Below are 21603 nucleotides of genomic sequence, written 5' to 3' on the forward strand. Positions count from 1 at the left end.
TTCTGAAGTGTTTATGGGTAAATAAATTATTCAGCATAAGAGACAGAGACGTAGATTAGCCAGGAAAGTATTCGCTCGCCAAATCCTGTTCTTGGGCTGTTGATTACAGGATTCTTTAATGATATGTTTTCAAAACCCCAATTACAGCAGCATAATCAACTGTCCATTAGAGAAGCATTTAGGCCAAATTATAGCTCTTCCTGTGCAAGATGAGTGGAGGGATCTGGAAACATTATGTCTGGGGAAGCCAGGAGCAGGTGCGGGGTGCCCCTGGAGTGCTTGTGGCAAGCTCACTCATCAGTGTGACCTGCATCACTCAGAAGAACAGGGGTGGTCAGCGTCCCCCTCCAATGCAGCTCAAAAAGTTGCCATTCTGTAGAGTTGGCTGCAAAATGGAGGGTTTTTCCTGACAAAAATTTTGATTTTTTGGCAAACAATTAAAAAACAAATAAACAAAGCCCCGCTTCGCATACTATGTTGGCCAAAAATCGAAAGTTTGATTCAGAAATGCTCCCATTTTCTATAGGCCCATCTCCCTGGTTGGATTATGTCTTCCACGATGCACCACCTCCCCTCTTCAAGGCTGTAGATTATCCGGCATCATGTGAATCACATGGCCAAGGTACATCATCACGGGAGATGAAATCTGACCCAATTTTCCCTTGAAAAACAGTTGTAATGGAACTTTTTTGACCTGCCCTTTCATTCAGTGGCCATGGCTGTGCACTTTTTCCCACCTGGACATGTCATTTCAGGGTCTGTGCACACTGAAAGCTATACTGGCTGCTCCTCTTACAGTCTTAGGGCCTGAGCCTGCAGTATGTTGAGATCCCTCAACTCCCAATAATTTCAATACGAGTTAAAGTTGCTCAATGTTTCCAGAAATTGTTCACCATTTGGCAGGACTTGAAAACAAGCAGACTAATTTGGAGGGGGAGAAAGGAAGAGAAAGGAGGAGAGAGAGGACTCTTTGCATGATCACCCCTCCAGCTACCTGTGCTAGAGTGACTAGCAGGCTCCGGAAGTGACGGTAAAAGAGTCGAGGGCATAGACGCTGCTCTCTTTCATCCTCCTGGTCAAAGGCAAGGGCCCAGTCAGGGACACATGATCTTGGAGATGAGTGCACAGTTGGTGTCAATGGGAGGGCTTTGGCTTCCTCAACCTTGGGATGCTGTTCTATGAAGAAGAGTTCTAGAGGGGTAGCCGTGTTAGTCTGTATACAGCAAAAACAACGAGAGTTCTGTAGCACTTTAAAGACTAACAAATTTAATTTCAGCAGGCGTAAGCTTTCTGCTCAGAAAGCTTATGCCTGCTGAAATTAAATTTGTTAGTCTTTAAAGTGCTACAGAACTCTCGTTGTTTTTGTTCCATGAAGGAGGACTACTGGGAAGAGTTGGGGGTTCAACTGACCAAGAAAGGGAAGAGCATATTTGTGTACTGATGCACCAATCTAGTGAGGAGGGCTTTAAAATTGGTCCAAAGGGGGCAAGTAATAAAACCACACAGGTAAGCATAAAAAATGTGACCTTAACAGAGTGCTAGATGTTCAGAGGGACATGGAAAATTACAAAAGGGTCATAGGAGCAAAAAGAAATCAGTGGAGGAGTCTGCTCAACATCTTAGATGTCTATATACAAACGCAGTGATTATGGGAATAAACCAGAAGAACTGGAAGCATTTGTACATAAGCTAAAGTATGACTTTATTTACATCACTGAGACTTGCTGGGGTAAATCTCATAGCTGCAATATTGGTATAGAGCAGTATAGTTTGTTCAGGAAGGACAAGCAGGGAAAAAGGGAGGCAGTGCTGCATTATGTATCAAGAATATATACACTTGTTCTGAGGTCCAGAACGAGGTGGGAGGCAGACCAGTTGAAAGTCTCTAGGTAAATACAAAAGGGGGAAAAGATGGGGTGATGTCATTGCAGGGTTCTATAATAGACCACCAACTCAGGAAAAGGAGGTGAATGAGACATTTCTAAAACAACAAAAATATCCAGAACACAAGACTTGATAATAATGGGGGCTTTAACTACCCAGACACCTATTGGAAAAGTAATATGGCAAAACACAAGATGTCCAATAAGTTCTTGGAATGTATTAGAGACAACTTTTTGTTTCTGAAAGTGGAGGAAATAACCAGAGGGACAACCATTTTAGACTTGATTCTGACTAACAAGGAGTAACTGGTTGCAAATCTGAAGGTGGAAGGTAGCTTGAGTGAAAGTGATCTTGAAATGCTAGGCTTCACGATTCTGAAGAAAGGAAGTACTGACAGCAGCAAAATAAGGACAATGGACTTCAAAAAAGCAAACTTTAACAATCTCAGAGACTTGGTAGTTAAGATCCAATAGGAAGAAAATCTAAAGGAAAAAGGAGTTCAGGAGACCTGGTAGTTTCTCCAGGAGACAATAATAAAAGGTACAAATACAAATTATCCCAAAGCAAAGAAAAGATAGGAAGAATAATAAGAGGTTAATATGGATGCATCAGGAGATCTTTACTGACCTGAAAATCAAAAAGAAATCCTACAAAAAATGAAAACATGGACAAATTGCTAAGTATGAGTACCAAAGAATAGTACAGGCATGTAGGGACAAAATCAGAAAGGCTTAGGCACAAAATGAGTTACACCTAATAAGGGACATCAAAAGCAACAAGAAGTTCTTTAATTACATTAGGAGGAAAAGAAAGATGAAGGAAAATCCCTGCTTAGTGGGATAGGAGAGCTAATAATTGATGACATCAAGAAGGCTGAGATGTTTAATGCCTATTTTGCTTCCGTCTTAACTGAAAAGTTTAATGGTGACCAGATGCTCAACACAATTAGTATTAACAACAAGGGAGAAAGAATGCAAGCAAAAATAGGGATAGAATGTTAAAAAATATTTAGATAAGTTAGATACATTCAAGTTGTCAGGGCTTGATGAAATTCATCCTAGTGTACTTGGCTATCTCAAAACTGTTATCAATTATCTTTGAGAACTCAAGGAAGACAGGTGAGGTCCCAGAGGATTGGAGAAGGGCAAACATAGTAGCTATTTTTAAAAAGGGAAACAAAGATGACTCAGGGAATTACAGACCAATCAACCTAACATCAATATCTGGAAAGATATTGGAACAAATTATTAAACAATCAATTTGAACACAAGAACATGCATAAGATAAGAATGGCCATAATGGGTCAGACCAATGGTTCATCTAGTCCGGTATTCAGTCTTCTGACAGTAGCCAATGCCAGATGATTCAAAGGGAATGAAAAGAACAGGTAATCACCAAGTAACCCATCCCTTGTTATCCAGTCTCAACATCTGGCAGTCAGAAGCCTACAGACATCCAAAGCATGGGGTAGCATCCCTGACCATAATGGCTAACAGCCATTGTTGGACCTATGTTCCATGAACTTATCTAATTCTTTTTTTGAATCCAGTTATAGTTTTGGCCTTCACAACGTCCCCTGGCAATGTGTTCCACAGGATGACTGCCATGTGTGAAAAAGTACTTCCTTTTATTTGATTTAAACCTGCTGTCTATTAAAATTTTATAAGCACCTGGAGGATAATAGGGTTATAAGGAATAGCCACATGGATTTGTCAAGAACAAATCGTGCAAAACTAACCAAATTAATTTATTTGACAGTGTTATTGGCCTAGTGGGTAAGTGGGAAGCATAAGATGTGATATATCTACATTTTAGTAAGACTTTTTGATACAGTTCCATGTGACATTCTCATAAGCAAACTGTGCTCCTTGATGAAATTACTAAATGGGTTAAAAGACCACACTCAAAGAGTAGTTATCAATAGTTCACTGCCAAACTGGGACGATGTATATAGTGGGGTGCTGCAGGGTCAGTCCTGGGTGCGGTACTATTCAATATTTTCATTAATGACTTGGATTATGGAGAGGAGAGTACGCTTATAAAATTTATGGATGATTTCAAGCTGGGAGAGGTTCCATGAACTTTGGAGGACAACATTAGAATTCAAAATGACTTTGACAAATTAGAGGATTGATCTGAAATCAACAAGATGAAATTCCAATATGGAAAAGTGCAAAGTCCTACAGTTGGGATGGAAAAAAATCAAATGTACACCTACAAAATGAGGAATAACTGGCTAGGAGATAGTACTGCAGAAAAGGATCTGGGGACTACAGTGGATCACAAACAAACTATGAATCAACAATGTGATTTGCAGTTGCAAAAAGGCTAATATCCTTCTGGGGTATACTAACAAGGGTGTTGTATATAAGACATGAGAAGTAATTGTCCCGCTCTACTCAGCGCTGGTGAGGCATCAGCTGGAGTACTGTGTCCAGTTCTGGGTGCCACCCTTCAGGGAAGATGTGGACAAACTGGAGAGAGTCCAGAGGAGAGCAACAAAAATGATAAAAGAAAAGAAAAGAAAACCTGATCTATGAGGAAAGGTTAAAAGAACTGGGCATATGTAATCTTAAGAAAAAAATGACTGACAGGGGACCAGATAAGTCTTCAAATATGTCAAGGGCTGCTATAAACAGGACATTAATCAATTGCTCTCCATGTCCACTGAAGGTAGGGCAAGAAGTAATGGGCTTAATTTGCAGCAAGGGACATGTAAGTTAGATATTAGAAAAAGCTTTCTAATTGTAAGTATAATTAGGCTCTGGAACAGGTGGACGTTGTGGGATCCTCATGACTGGAGGTTTTAAGAACAGATCAGATGAACATTTAGCAGGAATTGTCTGCGTTTACTAGGCCCTGCCACAGTGCAGGACTAAATGACCTTAAAGTCCCTTGCAGACCTACATTTCTAAATTTGGCCCTTAAAAATATAGTGTAATGTGGTCTGATTATAAAAGAATATTGGATGCTGATGACAGGGTACTAGATCAGATAGATGGTCCAAGGAAAAAACTGGATGTTTTATGGTTAAAGTACTGGGATCCAGGAGATTTGGGCTCTATTCTCAATAGAGCCATGAGAACAGAAATTCCATTTTGCTGTACAATTCAAATTTTGTTTTTGCTCCAATTAGAAACAAAACCCCAAAACTTTAAAATTCTCTATAAAATAAAAAAATGAAGTTGATTAAAATGTTTCATTTTGATTTTTACATTTTATTTTATGTTGGAATATAATGCAACATTTTAAAAAATTAATTGAAAGGTAGATTTGACAGGAAAAAAATTAAAATTTTTCATTCCGATAATGCCAAAATAAAGACTTTCAACTTTGTTAGGACTTCTTTTCCTTTTTTTCCTCTGAAACTAAATTTCGGCACAATTGACATGACTTAACAAAGCTTTTTTGATTTAGACGGAACTGCATTCTCTTAATAAAAATGGCTTTTTCAAAGTTTTTTTGACCAGCTCTGATACTCAGCTCTGCCACAAACTTCCTGTGTGACCATGGGCAAGTCAATTAATGTTTCTTCCTCTCTCATTTACACGACCTATACCATGGGAGATAATACTGCCTACCTTTTTGGTGTATTATGGCATTTATGTGGAATTTGTAAAGTGCTTTGATGTCATCAGATGAAAGATGGTATCAGAAGTGCAAATAATTAGCAGAATAATACTTTGAAAGGCAGAACCTACAGTGCATTTGTCAAGAATGCACATTGTAGGATATATTTGTATTGCTACCTCTCCCAAATTTGTATTTGTAACATTCCATATAAATGTCAAATTTAAATAAATGATTCTTATTACACAAAATACTAACATGGCAATATGAGTGAATATCTGACAAAAATTAGTTCTTGAGAAAGAAGGAAAAGTTTGTTTTCTTGGTCGTGACTTGTTTAGTTCTTTACAGTTTGATGTGGATTGTAGATTGCAGCTATAACATTATCCTCAGCCCATATTGCCTGTGGGGGGAAAAACTGCCAAGACTGGTAAATCATCATTGTAACTTTATGCATATAACATATTATACTAGGTTATATTAGGTTACATTGCTTGTGCTATGATTTAACCAGATGCAAATGCACTGGAAAGCGTATGAAAGGGTACTACATATCATGGAGAGGAGAAAGGGTGTTTTTCTAAAGGTAGATGTGTTATGTTGGAGCTGTGGAAGAAACATATTTTCCACAACCAGCTAAATGAGTGTTGTTGTAACCATGTTTTTCCCAGGATATTAGAGAGACAAGGTGGTTGAGGTAATATCTTTTATCTGACCATCTTCTGTTTTCAAGCTTACACAGAGCTCTTCTTTAGGTCACCTTGTCTCTCTATGAGTAAATGAGTCTTTTAAAGCTGTACAATCATAGTATGTGCTACAAAGTAGCAGCAGGAGCACATATTATTGACTACATCAGCTTATTCTTGTTAGTGATGGGGAAATTAATTTAGAAAACAATTAACCTGGACCTTTGGCCACAACTCAAACATTATAAGAAATTTCTCTCCATTATTTTTCATGTGTGTGCCTATGTATTTCTGGATTCCAGATAGAAGCAAAAGAGCTTAAATACCATAAGAGGGGCCATTCTCTCTAAATATCTTGCCTGAGTAACAGATTAGTATGGAAATCTCATAAGGAAGCCCATTCCCATGAAACTGAGTCCAATTTTGAGCAGGTAGGGGAGGATAGGATAGGTTATCTTTACTGTCCAGAAAATTTTAAGATGACTAAGATAGCAGAGTGTGCAATTATTCAGGCTAATGCTGAATAAGGATGGATGATGGATGGATGAATAAGGATGGATAATGCTAAGGATGGATGATGGCTTGAAAAGAGACACTGTTATTAATACGTTAACTATTTTAATCACTTCTACAAACTCTATGTTATATCTAATTATCCAAAGCTACATATAAAGAACATTTACTTACTTGTAACTGTTGTTCTTCAAGATGTGTTGCTCATGTCCATTCCCAAAGTAGGTGTGCGTGAGCCATATGCACCAGTGCCGGACAACTTTTTCCCCTCAGTAGTACCCGTAGGAGCTGACTCTAGTATCCCCTGCAGCAGCACGCATATGTGTCCGCATATAGGTGCCATTAGCAACCCCTTCCTCTCAGTTCTTTCTTGCTGGAACTCTGACTGAGGGGAAAGTGGGTGGGTGTGCAATAGACAAGAACAACAGTTACAGGTAAGTAACCATTCTTTCATCTTTGAGTACTTGTTCATGTCCATTCCCAAAGTAGGTGACTCACCAGCAGTATCTCTGGAAGCGGACAGGAGTTCATGGACGTGACACTTGAAGCACGGCTCTACTTAAGCCAGAGTCATCCCGAGCTTGCTGCGTTAAGGCATAGTGGGATGTGAAAGTATGTACCGATGACCAGGTAGCTGCCCTGCAGATGTCCTGGATGGGCACATGAGCTTGGAAGGCCACAGACGAGGCTTGTGCTCTCGTTGAATGGACTGTCAAGGTCCCAGGAGGTGTGACACCAGCCTGCTCATAACAGGTTTGGATGTAGGCCATAATCTATTTTGAGATACGCTGTGAAGAAATCGGTAGTCCCTTCATCTGGTCTACACCACCAATGAAGAGTTACATGGAACGATGAAAGGGTTTGGTCCTGTTGATGTAAAACACCAGGGCCCATCTCACATGAAGAGTGTGCACGTGTCTCTCTTCATTGGAGCTGTGAGGTTTAGGAAAAAAGACAGGTAGAAATATATCCTGGTTGAGGTGAAAGTGCGAAACTACCTTAGGCAAAAAGACCGGGTGTGGGCGTAGTCAAACCTTGTCCTTAAAGGACACCATATAGGGTTGCTCTGATGTCAATGCCCTGATCTCTGAAACTTGTCTGGCAAATGTGTAATAGCCACCAGGAAGGCGACCTTCCAGGACAAACGCGTAAGGGAGCACGAGGCCATAGGTTCAAAGGGAGGACTGGCCGCAGTGGCAGGATCCAATGCCTGAGTCCTGCCAACTCCAGAAGCATCCCGAACCAACGTTGCTGGGGCCATGCTGGAGTTATGAGGATGACCCGTGCTCTGTCCCTCTTCACCTTCAGGAGAACTTTGTGGATCGGAGGTATTGGCCTACCCAGGAGAAGAGAAAGGCATCTGTGATAGACCACGCACTGAGACCTTGATGGGTGCAAAAGTGAGGGCACTTTTTGTTGTCCCTGGTAGTAAAGAGGTCCACTTGGGGAGAGCCCCACCTTTGGAAGATGCGGGACGCTACCTCTGGATGGAGGGATTACTCGTGGTGAGAGCAGAAGGACCTGCTGAGTCGGTCCACCAAAGAGTTGTTGACCCCTGGGAGATGTATTGCAATTGGGTGAATACTGTGAGTGACACAAAAATCCCAGAAACTCATGGCCTTTTTGCACAGGGCTGGGGATCAGGCCCCCCGTGTCTATTGATATAATACATAGAGGCTGTATTGTCCATTAGTATCTGCACCAATTTGTTGGAAGACCGTACAAGCTAGACGAATTGCCCTAAGCTCCCTGATATTGATATGTAGCCACAGTTCCCCTGAGGTCCATATGCCCTGGGTCTTTAGGGAACCCAAGTGAGCTCCTGCTCCCCTGTCTGAAGCATCGAAAATCAGCATTACTGACAGTTCAAAAGGCATTCCCGAGAGCACCCGACATGGATCTGTCCACCATACTAGGGAGTAAGTATTTCCAGAGGAACTGTAAGAATCCTGTCCAGGTGATGCCTGACTGGAGAATACACCAACGCCACCCACATCTGGAGGGGCTTGAGGTACAATCTAGAGTTGGGGACCACATAGGTTCAGGCCGCCATGTAGCCCAGGAGGATGAGGCAGACCCTCGCTGTCGTAAGGGGGTGGGACGATGCATTGGTTATAATGTCCATCATAGACAGAAAACTTTCCTCTGGATGAGCCAATCGTCCAGGTAAGGGAACAATTGCACCCCTCTCTTTTGCTGCCACTACCAACATGCACTGAGGAAACCACACGGAACTAACTTTTTGAGGTATTTGTTGAGGTGTCTTAAGTCCAGGATAGGCCTCAGCCCTCTTTTTGCCTTTGGAATCAGAAAATAACGGGACTAAAATCCTCGACCTTGTAGGTCCTGGGGAACCTCCTGTATTGCCCCACCTGCACGAGGACTCGCACCTCCTGCTCGAGAAGTTGGTCGTGAGAGGAGTCCCTGAAGAGGGACAGGGAGAGAGGGTGGGACGGGGGAAGTGAAGCAAACTGGAGGATATAGCCAAGCACCACCAAACTGAGTACCCAACAGTCCAACATAATGGTGGCCCAGGCAGGGAAGAAGTGGGCCAAACTAAAGGAAAACATAAGGGGAGTTGGATCCACGGGTAAAACTGGTAGGTCGCTCTCAAGCGCACCTTCAAAAGGCCTATTTTCTGCTTCAATTATGGCGGCTAGTGCCCGGCTGTGGGCCAGCTGATGATGAGTGGCCCTGGTCTCTCTCATATCCCTTGTCCTTCCTCTTATAGGAGTCCTTGTGGGAGTAATTCCCAGACCGTTGCTGAAGCAGGGGCTTGAAGACAGGGTATAGTGACCGAGGGATTTTAGTGTTGCCCTTGAGTCCTCCATGCTGTGCAGTCTGGTGTCCAGCTGCTCAGCAAAGAGGGCCATGCCGTCGAAAGGGAGGTCCTGTATCGACTACTGGACCTCTGAAGGGAGACCCGAGGACTGCAGTCACAACACTCGTTTCATCGACACCACCGAGGCCATTGACCTAGATGCCAAGTCTGCTACATCAGAAGCTGCTTGCAGGGACGCTCTGGCTACTGCTCTCCCCTCTTCTAGGACGGCCTCAAACTCCTTTTTGGAAGAGGGAGTCAAAGAGTCCACAATTCAAGTGATAGCTGCCTAGCAGCGCCAGTTGATTTGCAACCCATAGCTGTAGGCTAGCTGTGGAATACATTTTTCGACCAAAGAGGTCCAGTCTTTTAGCCTCTGTTCTTAGGGGTTGAGCTCACCTTCCTCTGTCTGTCCCTCTCATTAGTGGCGGTGCCCATCAGGGATCCCAGTGGGGGGTGGGTATAGAGATAGTCTAACCCCTTTGCCGGAACATAGCATTTTTTCTCTGCCCTTTTTGACATGGGAGGCCGGGGGTTTGCCACAATGCTTTAGCTAGCTTAACCACCCCTTCATGGACCGGTAGGGCCACTGTGCTGAGAGCTGCTGAGGCCAGTAGCCCAAAGAGTTCATCCACTGGCTCATTCCACTCTTCTATCTTAAGGCCCAGGTTAAAGATGACCCTTTTCAGCAAGTCCTGGTAAGCCCTGAAATCATCCAATGGTACTGCTGATGAAGGTCCCACAACTGCCTCATCCGGCAATGACGAAGAGGCTGGTAGCTGAGGTGGGGGAGGTGCCTCCACTCTGGGAGGGGTAGATTCCTCTAGGGTCAAAATGCTTGAGCCCTCACTGTCAGACTCCGAGTCCAAAGGCAGTGCTGAACCTTGAGGGTGGGAGGACTGCGGCACTCAAGTTCCTCTCCTGGAACCAGGCTGTGGAATCCCCGAGTGAAACCCCCACCAGTAAGGCCACGGTCTGGGCCATTGACCTCGTGGCCACACTCCCATTGGCAGTGCTGTAGGGAAGCTGAGCATCGGTGCCACAAGCTGCCTGACATGAGTAACCTCCTTGCTGTCCGAGGATGTGCAGCTACCCAATGGCCATACCGGCGCCAACTCTGAATATTGCATGGTGTCACATGCGGCACGCTGTTCCGGCACTGGAGAGCAGAGCGGGAAGCCTGAGCGGTGGGAGTGCTGGGACCTGCTCTTGTCCTTTGGCTTCCTGTATGGACTAGGGGAGCAGGCCTGTGGTGCCGGGGAGACATGCTGCGAAGTCAGTGACCTGTGTTGCTCCAGGGCTCCCTGGTGGTGTTCCGCCCGGTGCTGGCTCTCAGGAGACCAACGGTGGGAGCGAGGTCTAATGCTGTCCTGATCCGGAGAGCATGGTCTTGACTCCGGGGACAGCCTGTGCACAGTGAACTGTGCCTCGAAGATGGGGACTGCTGGGCAGATCTGTCCCTTGATATATTGCCAGTTGGTGGCGGTGCCGAATCTCGGAGCGGCCTACTATCCTTCGGCGTCAGCGGTACAGGCAATGCCAGGAGATCTTTCATAGCCTGGAAAGCCTCCGGGGTTGATGGCACCACCAGGCGGTGACGGCCTCTACCGCTACCCAGAGTCAGTGGAGGGCCCAAAGCCGGGGTCAATGCTGACAGTGGCGAGGGACTCCTCTGAGGTGGGGAGGATTGGTGGCCTGACCCTGGGCTCGCCTGTTCCCCTTTCACTTTTTCTGCAGGGGAGCATCACGGCTCCATATGAGTCTTCTTCTGCCTCTTCTTCGGTACTGGAGACGGTGATCGGTGCCGAAATGAGGCAGAGGGCACCGGTAGAGCGCTGTGCACTGAGGCTGTCATGCTTGGTGCCAAGTCAGATCTACCGGACTCTGACACCGGTCTAAGTTCCAACTCCATGAGGATGGCCTTAAGATGGATCTCTTGTTCGTTCTTAGTCCAAGAGCGAAAACTTTTACAGATTTTGCATCTGTCACTGACGTGCACTTCCCCCAGACACTTTAAGCAACTTAGATGCAGGTCGCTCCTCGGCATAGGCTTCTTACACGAAGAGCAGGGTTTAAACACTGGGGAACGGGGCATGCCCCAACCCTGGGCTTCTAACAACTAACAACCGGAACCAACTAAACTAAAGTATTAACTAACAACTAGAACAAAGAGAAAAAATCACTAGGTTTAGCAAGGGAACTTGCAAAGGCAAGAGGCGTTCCAGCACCATCACTGATGGCAAGAAGGAACCGAGAGCGAGGGGGAGCTGATGGCGCCTATATGCGGGCACATATGTGCGCCGCTGCAGGGGGCGCTAAAGTCAGCTCCTACGGGTACTACTGAGGGAAAAAATTGTCTGGCACCAGTGCCTGTGGTGTGCGCACACACCTACTTTGGGAACGGACATGAGCAAGCACTCAAAGAGGAACCCCCCTAATTTAAAATAGTTCATGAATGTAATCAGTAAAATGCACATGCACACACACCTACCTGTTCAGTAGAAAATAATTAACAAATATTTGGGATTTTTTCTTGAATTTCCATTGATTTACCTTGTTTGTCCCAGCCAAAAATACATTGTGTCATTACCCCTCAAAGCAGGTGATAGACCACTATTGGATGTCATCACCTACATTTGCCTGTGAGGGATCATGGATCTCAAACCTTGGTCCATGGGTTCCCAGCCAGTCCTCAGACAACAGCAACCACCCAATAGCTCACTGGTACCAGCAGTGAGTGTGAGCTGGTGGACCCTAACTCACCAGAGGCACTGCCCATGAAGTTCTTGATTGGAGGAGATGTCTGGCTTCTCTAATAGGCTAGGATTCACTAGTTAAGCCAGGAGACACAGGAAGCTGTCTGAGCAATGAGGTTGCTGCACTGGACCTTTTCTTCTCACCTGACTTCTAAGCCTTGCCTGTTTCCTGCCTTGTTCCAGATCCCTGCTTCTATGGCCTACCCCAGACTACTGACTGTGACTTCAGCTCGGGCTCTGATCCTTGGCTCGACTCTTGATTCCAACTCTAGCTCTGACCCAGACTCCAGTCCCTGGTTTGCGATTCCTGCTCCAACCACTACACATGACCACCACTGCTCTGACCATCTATGTTCTGGTCCATGAAATGCCATGGTCAGTAGACAAGAGGAATGTAGACTGTGCATTTGTCTGTGGCTAATTCAGCTACATAGTGAAAAATTTAAAGAAATTAAAACTTGTAAGGTCCAAAATGAATGCAGTAGATGACTTCAACAGGCATTGAAGGAGCTGAATGTGTTTCACATACTGCTCAGAGCGTCACAGAATTGAGCCTGAATAGTATCACTCAGCCATCAATCTATCCCTCCATGCATTTGAGATATACACTATAATGTATAACCTATATTTAATACCATTCTCATTTTATTATGGTCTGCATATGAATGTGAATTTCTTCCAGGATGTTTTGGCTTAGTTTTGTCCCCAGATCTTTCTCACCTGATGTTTCAGTCTGCTGAACATTAGGAGCCTTTTAAAAACACTCCAGTTCTTTTATTTATTATAATGTTGCTGTATCCTGAGCAGACAGTCTGAACAAAATATTGGTACACTTCCAGTATTATTGAATGATTGAGTGTGAAGGCCTCCTTTGCATGTTTTCTTTTTTAAAATGCTTTCCAGTGTGTTTTCCCAACCGTGCATACAACTTTTGATTCTCATCAGTGCTGCTAGTCAGTCAAGAGCTGAGCTACAAACTGTTCATTGCACTCTGTGTCACACAGGTGTGGAGAGATTTTTGATTTGACTTACAAATTTTCTTCTCTTCCTGGCAAGCAGTCTGCCTGTCATGCTGCGGCTGGGTGTTTTAAACAGCTGCTCTTTCCATGACACACTTCTTGGTATCTCCAGCTGTGTGATTTCTGACAGACTCTTTCCTTTCAGTTCCTCCCCAGCCCTGCCAAAATGCACTTGGTTATTGCAACCATGCAGAGGTAACTACTGTACCTCTAAACTGCGTCAGCTTTTGGTTCACTGAGAAGGGAAAAGAATGTATATTCTACTTTTCTTTTTAGATTTTATTTAAACTTGTTCAAGTATCCATCTGTCTTTATTACTGTTCCAGTCAATTAAGGAATATATGTAAGAAAGACTTTTGGCTTTCTGACTTCTTGCCAGCTGAGGGTTGCAAGCAGTATATTTGTGATTGTATTTAACATCCCCTTTAACCTTATTGAAAAAAGCTTTTGTAGTTCTTGGAAGGCCCCTATGATTCTGGTGTGCTCTGCAGGCCAGCTTCTGCAGAGTACCCTAGAAGTCCCTAGAACCACAGATTCTGCCTATAGTTGCCTCTGAAATCTGGAAGATTTGGTTTTTCAGTTGCAGCAGACTCACAGCCATTGAGTTTAGCTAACTCTTCAGTATCTTAGGATATAAACCATAGCCAGAAATAAAACAAGAATATGGTGTTGGTAATTCAGTAGTGGTACTCTTCCCCTCCCCCCCCGAGTCAGTACTAAGGCAAAGCTCTGGTTAAGTGTTCGGGGGCACTCTCTAGTCTTTCAGAAGCATGTGAAATATCAAACTAAAGTACAGCCTTAGACAGCTCATAGCATTTTTCATGACAGATGGAATGAGAAAGGTACTCGAGTACTCAACCCTGATTCTGCCACCAACTTCCATTGATGCTGGGGGCAAGTCACTTCGGGCTTTCATAAAAACAGAGTAACCTTCTAGCCCTCGTAGTTGTGGAGAAAAGCTTGAAAACATCAACTGAGTGTAAACTAAAACTAAAGTCCAAATCCAGAAGACAAATAAAAAGAAACTCAATGACTTTTAAGACAATTTTGTGAGTTTTTTTAAAAGTCTAATCTCGATTTTTTCAAAATGAGTAGGGTTGGCAATATGGTGAATGGCATTACATTAACTTAACTACTACTACTGTTTTATATGGCTCCCTACATTTACATGTTCCTTGCCTCAGAGTTCACAGCTGGAGACAGACAAGACAAACACTAGCCAAGCCAGGAACAACAATTCAGGGAAGAGAAATGTGTAAAATGATAGTATGAGATGCAGTTCCGTATAATATATAATATATAATAAGTTCCATATGGCAACACTGTTTTCTGTTTGTTTTTTAATTTTACTCAGGTACTTAAAGGGTTAAAACCAATCCCCTACTACCGGCCAGTGTTTGCCTTTCTATTTAAAAATCACCCTATTAAAGTGGTACATGTTATTGCAGAGACTGTTGAGTGTTCTACTCTTTTACTATTTATAGAAACAACAAGGATTAAAAAATGTTATGTCTATAGACTACTCTTTATGAATAAGGTGCCTGGTGACTAATTTATTTGTTGGACGAAAACACTGCACAGAGAAGTCAAGTGGGGGATACTCTCACCAAATGCTCAGATAGCAGATGAGAAACCTTACAATCCAAACAGTAGCAATTTTGGCAGGGTATGCACATTTCCACCAAAGAACAATGAGATATAAAACGTTACTCTTTATCCCTGTATCCTCCCTCTCCAATGCAGTCACGGATAAGAGTCATTTTAAATTATTTACTCAAGACCTACAGTGCGAATGAACAAATAGATGGGTTATTATTATTATTAGTACACTTAGGTAATATTTGGTTATGGTTTAGAAAAAGGTTCCTGATACAACGGTGTTTTTATGGACAGAATACCTGTTAATCAAACATATTAGTGTACAGGTATTGATTCATTAAAACATGCCTCACATACTTTTCTCTGTTAACATAATCGTATTTTAGGATTTCATTTTCAAAATGACAATGGGACAGTCTATTGTTACAAAAGTTGTTCCATTGCACAGGGCACCTACTCTTAGAATGGGTGAGATCTAGTACATCCAACTAATTTTACTGATTGCACATCTCTAAAGAGCTTTGAGAATTGAGATGAGACTCACTGATGTTTCAGAGTTACAGAGACATGGCAACACATTATTCAACATTATTCTTACAAATTAATATTAAATATTAATACATTATTTGTGTTTCTATGAAGCCATTCACCAGTGACTCTCAAACTAATGATGTTTCACAAACTTTTTGCAGTTTACACATGGTTAAATTATACTAAAGAGAGATTAAGAACTTGCCCAAGCTCATGCAAGGTTTCAGCAACAGAGCTGGGAACAGAACAGAAAATTCCAATTTGCAGTCCCCACCTACTCTAACCCCTGAGTGGCATTTCTTCCCTAGGGCCGAGGCTTTTCACTATCCTGCCACTGCAGAATTCTCTCGGAGCTATGAAAACAGGGTAAGAATATAAATAAATCTGGGGTTGTGGTGGTGGAGAAGAAAAATTGAACTGAGTATAATTTTCTTGTCCTCCAACAATGAAGAAACCATCATTTTGAAGAAGTGAACTTTTATGATCATGCCTGTCCATACCAGGACTGATATCAGGCACCAATCCATCACTTTCTGTCAGATCATTCCTAGACTAATGCTGAAAATTTAGTAAGATTCAACTGAATACCATAACCCTATGGGATAAGGGGAAGTGGACAGGCAACTCCTCATCAAATGGCTCTTAAATGATCTGAAAAACTATGGCAACACCCATTTAAAAGCCTTTTATACAATTTGACCCAACTCCCTAATTTTCAGTATTTTACAGCCCAGTTCCTCTCCATCTGCTTCCTCCTACCTCTTAAATCCACCTCCCACAATTATTCCTGCCTTTTTAGCTTGCTTGATATTGCCAGCATAGATAGGGCTTTGGTAAAGACTAATTAGCTGATATAACATCATCAGTGTAAATATTTCTTGAATAGAGAATCAAGGGTTATGGTTTAAAATTACATTTCTTTTCATATGTGGAATTCATTGGCTAATTTAAAGAAAAATACATAAAACCATGAAAGCCAAATCTGTATCTGAGGAGAAACAACTGATGTTTCTTTCCGGAAAATTAAAGAAACAAATTTTAAGGTGGCATGCCTGTGATTAAATACTCAGTATGCTTTTGTGTGACATTCATAGGTGGTGACATTCAAGGCTTCCCATATTACTTAAGTTGAGTTGCATGGCTACTGATGCAGAGCCTGTATGCACAAGAGACCTAGGTTGTCCAAGTCTTGAGCAGAGTTATAGTGTATTTCTACATTGCAATCTGACGTATGACTGTAGCAAGTGTAGACATGCCCAAGTTATTATTTGAGCTAGCTAGCTCAAAGCTAAGAATAACAAGGAAGCCATAGCTGCACAAGAAGCAGTACGGTGTAGCCTCTTGAGTACACACCCACGGTCCCAGGTTAGCTTGTACAGTCCATGCTGCTGTGGTTTCACTGCTGCTACTTGAGCTAGCTAGATCAAAGCTCTGGTATGTGTACACATGCTGCAGTCACACCTCCAACTGCATTGTGGTGGACACACCCAGAGACACACTATTAAGCTCTGTCTAAGGGCATCTGTATACGGCCTTGCAGCATGAAGTAGACAGGTGTGAATGGTAGAGAACTCTAACATGCTATACTCTAGCTGTCCTGTGTAGATCCTGCTGGCATGAACTAAAAGGTACTTAATTTGTATTAATGTAGTCCTGTTTGATATAGCATAGGTAGTGCCTAAAATACTAATCTTCCCAGGATTTCTGAAATGCATGCTACTTAAGGGGTTAAACATATGTTAGAAATAAGAATTAGCTACCTTCTAGCCTATTAAAGCCACCAGGAAACACAGTTTATTCTTCTATATAATTTACAAGTCACCACAGCCTACCACTGCAACTAAGATGCACAGTATTTATATAAACAACTGCAAATTTCTTTTATGTTCTGTTGAGTTTTGTCCCTCACCATAAAGTACTCATCTTGTTCCTTCTCTTTTCCTTTTGCGTAACAAAGTGTCGAAACCTGGCTTAGCTGAACGGAAATAAGTACATTTTAGGCATAAATAGATTAATCACATTGTACTGGGCATAGCCTCTTACCAAAAGATGCTTTGACTAAATGCAAGAGAGTAATCAGCTGGTCAGTAATGGAAAAAGTAAAATAAAACAAACATTGCAAAATGATTATTTGGCCTGACTAACATCAGTCTAACACATCCAATATAGAATTCATACTTCTCTGTGAATAATTTAAGTTGATCCTGCCTCTCCATAAGAAATAATGAGAAAACTTCTTTAAAGCATGGAGACATGCCATCCAGGACACACGGAAGAGGATATTAAAACTCCTACTATACTCTGTTGTGGCTTTTAACCATAGCCCATGGGAGTTACATGTGCAGGCACAATGCTTCAGCAGCATCTCCCAGAGATACTGAGATGAAGGCGGGCACAGTACTTCTTTGAAATTTGGAGAAGCGTATGCAGCACCAGACCATCATAGATTCTTATGTGGGATGTTGCATGCACTCCCCACTTCCTGCTGACTAGTGCAGAAGGGAAAGGGGGCATATCCTTACCCCTACTTATCACTTTGGGGAGTGTAATGCTGCCACCCAGTCCATGGCCTCTGCAGCAACTTACATGGACCTTGGAAGGAAGAGCAGAGGTTACAAGAGGGAAAAGGTGGGAGGAGGCACCAGACTGCAAATGCCCACTGCCCTCAGAATGGTTTTATTGTACCATCACTGGGGTCACATTTCTCCAGTCTAATGTTGCTGCTTATCCGTGTTCCAGGGTTCACTGCAGTTGGCTCCACACTCCTGCTTTGAATGGTCATTGATCAAATAGCATAGCTGCAAACATGGCAGTTGAATTTCTGTCAGCCAACTTCTGAAGTGCATGTAATGTGGAGAATTTTGGGATATGGTAGAGTCACACTGCAGACACTGGCCTCTTCACTGGAAGTTTCTACATCCTCAATCATCGCATGTACTGCTGCTTTATATTTCTTGGGGCACATTTCTACAGGATTGTGACAAAGTGGTTTCATTTCCCACACTCCTTGCACCTTTGCCTATAGGCAGGGCATTTTCTTTCCACCTTTCATGTTGCTTTCCACCTTCTATATGCTAGACCATACCACCTGCATTCTCAGTCGGTCTGTCTCTGTCCTGCTTCTTGGGTTGCATTAGCTTGAGCCTGTAAACCTGTTGTGCCCTAGTGACCTTTTCTTTGTTCTCTGTTCAGCAAGGGTGCCCTTGCTATTTGGAGGCATTTCTCTTGGGTTACATCTGTTTCTCTCCACAGTCTCTACTGTAAGCTGAGACCACATGCCCCACAAAAGATCCCATCTTTAATTAAGGAATCATTTAATGTTTCCAAAGTTGCATGTGGATGTCAGAGTTCTCAGCTTTGGAACTATTCCCTCTTCTGCTTCTTTGTTCTGGGTAAAACACACAAAACCCCACCAAAACTCAGTCTTGCTCTCGCTCCAGTCTTGTTCTGTCTGGAATCTCAGCATGCATCAGACAACTTTATCAGCTGTTCCAATGCTTCAGACATTTATTTCTGGCAACAGTGTCTCACTCCTTGTCTTTCTTTTTCCTCTCCAATGAGAAATTTAAAAAGCTTTGCCTTCATTTTCTCATCTTTATCCCCCACAATCAGTTCTCTATACAGACTCAGTTCTTGCTTCTATGCTTGTGCAGGGATTTTTGTCTGGAAATCCAGCATTCCCAGTGGTCTGATACCTCCATGCTGCTTGTTTGTTCTATTTCTAGCTGCTGCTTTATTTTCTTGTTAATCACATGCTCTTTCTTGCTGTGAGTCTTACTAACAGTATTGCCAACCGCAAATGATCGAAGATCATGAGTCACACCTCCAAAAGTCAAGAGACTGCCCCCAAAATCATGAGATGTAAAAAAAGTGTTATATTGAATCCTTTGGTTGGTCTTTTGATTTTTGAACTCACCATCCACCCCCATGCAGGTGTGAGACAATTAGTGTTGTTCACACTCCCAAATTTATTAAGGTGATTTTGAACCCTGCTGCAGGAGCTCTCATCCCCACATCTATCTGGCCCCCTGCACCTCATCAATTCCACCCCACATCAGTTCTGCCTTTCTGGCTTCATGTCTGCTCCTCCTGCAAGTCCTGGGGGTCTTCAGCTCCCTTTCACCGGCCAGGGGGGCTGCACGCAAAGAAATGCCAGGAGTTGGCAACATTGCACTAGATTGACTGATGCCACCATGTTTCATGTACCAAACATTGGCTAATAACATGAGAAGACTCCATATTTTTAAAATTAAACTGGCTCTTTATTAAGAGAACTATTTACAGAGGTTCTGCAACTGTAGCCTACATTCCAGCCATGTGACACAGACTGATTTTCTGGTGCCTCTACCAAACTCTTCCTTCCTGTGTCCTTTGCTCTACCTCCAAGTTCCGTGTGGATTACTTCAGCCCTGAATGCCAAATCACTTAAGCATGCACATAACTGTAAAGTACTGGAGCCTCATAACTATAAAAGAGAAGAGGGCTGCAGGCTGGGAATTCTCAGTGAGGGCCCCACAGCTTTGGAGTATATTCTCCCCCATCTGAAATAGTCCAAATCCAATGACCTTCAGGGCACATTGCAAAGCTTCTCTTTTTCCCCAGACATTTGAAAATGGTGCGGAGGAAACGGAAGAGCAGGAAATTGTGTGAGTGGGGAGTGAGATTTGTTGTGGATTATCTTAAAGTGTGGCACATAGGATGTACTGTCAACTGACATCAAAAGCGCCTGAAATGTATAGAAGTCAATGGGATTGCTTGTTTTTAAAGTTTACATGCATGCTGAAGTGCTGTGATGGATCAGGATGATTGTGCTTGGTTGTGGCTGGAGCGTACATACTGATGCAGGGTGTGGGTGGGGTTGAGGGATCCTTGTACCCTTCTTCCACAAACCCTTGTGCACCCATGTAGGGCTAGACACATTCTAGCACTAAAGAGGCATCTAGTTAAATACTTTGACAAAGTATTGCTCTGTTTTGTCCCAAAGTTTTTTATATAGGCACCCACAAGTGATACAGGATGAAAATAAACAGCAAAAACAACGAGAGTTCTGTGGCTCTTTAAAGACTAACAAATTTAATATTTGCGGGCATAAGCTTTCGAGAGACTTCAGCTCTCTAAGCATCTGAAGAAGAGAGCTGAAGTCTCTTGAAAGCTTATGCCCGCAAGTATTAAATTTGTTTGTCTTTAAAGGGCCACAGAACTCTCGTTGTTTTTGCTGTATACAGACTAACACGGCTACCCCTCTGAAAATAAACAGTATTCCTGAGGTTAACAGCTTATATACGTAATAGAAAGAGTCTGACATACTTCTCATCACACATGGTTACTGTTTGCACTTCAGTCCGCTTGGACTGAGAAAGTAGATCACTCAGTTTCATTTCCTGGTTCTAATGCACTAGCCCAATGTGTTTGGGTTCCCAGAGCTACAGAATAATGTTTACTTTAAAAAAAAAAAAATTGGACACTATTTTTGAAAAGCCACAGAGCATTCATGTCATAATACTTGTAGAACTACCTCCTGCCCTCTTATTTCAGACCCAAAATAATTTGACTGTGTTGCTTTAATTAAATCTTATTTCACACATTCTTTATAAACAAGCTAACACAAACACACTCACCCCACACATTTTTATTACTGGCATACCTCAGTCACCCGTTAAATCAGCTTCCCCAGTCCTCCTGCAAACCAAGAATCATCCTCACCATAAAAACTCACCATTTCCTTCAATAAATCTACTGCATATAAAAATCTTTTGCCTTCAGAATCCCATTTTCATTTATTTAATTAGGTTCCATCTCGGATAGCTAAATTCCCTTTTATTACATCTGGGAATTTTTATAATGTGCAAATTGAAATAATGATTGTATTGCAGAGCTCTGCAAATGGTTTTCATTAACCTTCCAGCTACTATTCCTTGCTCTGTTGGATATCTTTGTGTCAGGGTTACTTTACGCTGGACAGAAATTTGAACAATTTATATTGAACAGAATGACTAAAAACCTACTAAATAACGTCCTTTAAAATACATTGGCTGATGGAGCTTAATTGCAGGCTCTCCTAAAAATCAAAGTGCTTTGGTTGCTTTAAACTTGACAATCATTTTAAAATACAGAGAAACAAAGTATATTCTGAATCATGCATATTCCTAAAATCAAATGATTATTTATCTATACAATTCTAAATAAGCAGGCAGACTGTGAAAAATATATTTAGCATTTTAAGA

General features: G+C 42.5%; 1 protein-coding gene across 4 annotated transcripts in view; it reads right to left on the bottom strand.

Moving 5' to 3' along the window:
• The window catches only part of SCUBE1 (signal peptide, CUB domain and EGF like domain containing 1), a 295960-nt gene that overhangs the window by 203030 nt on the left and 71327 nt on the right, over nucleotides 1-21603 (bottom strand). The gene's annotated exons all lie outside the window — the stretch shown is intronic.

Source organism: Emydura macquarii, unplaced genomic scaffold (genome assembly GCF_026122565.2).
Source record: "Emydura macquarii macquarii isolate MOO-44397 ecotype Brisbane River unplaced genomic scaffold, CSIRO-AGI_Emac_v2 contig_2205, whole genome shotgun sequence".
Taxonomy (NCBI): domain Eukaryota; kingdom Metazoa; phylum Chordata; order Testudines; family Chelidae; genus Emydura; species Emydura macquarii.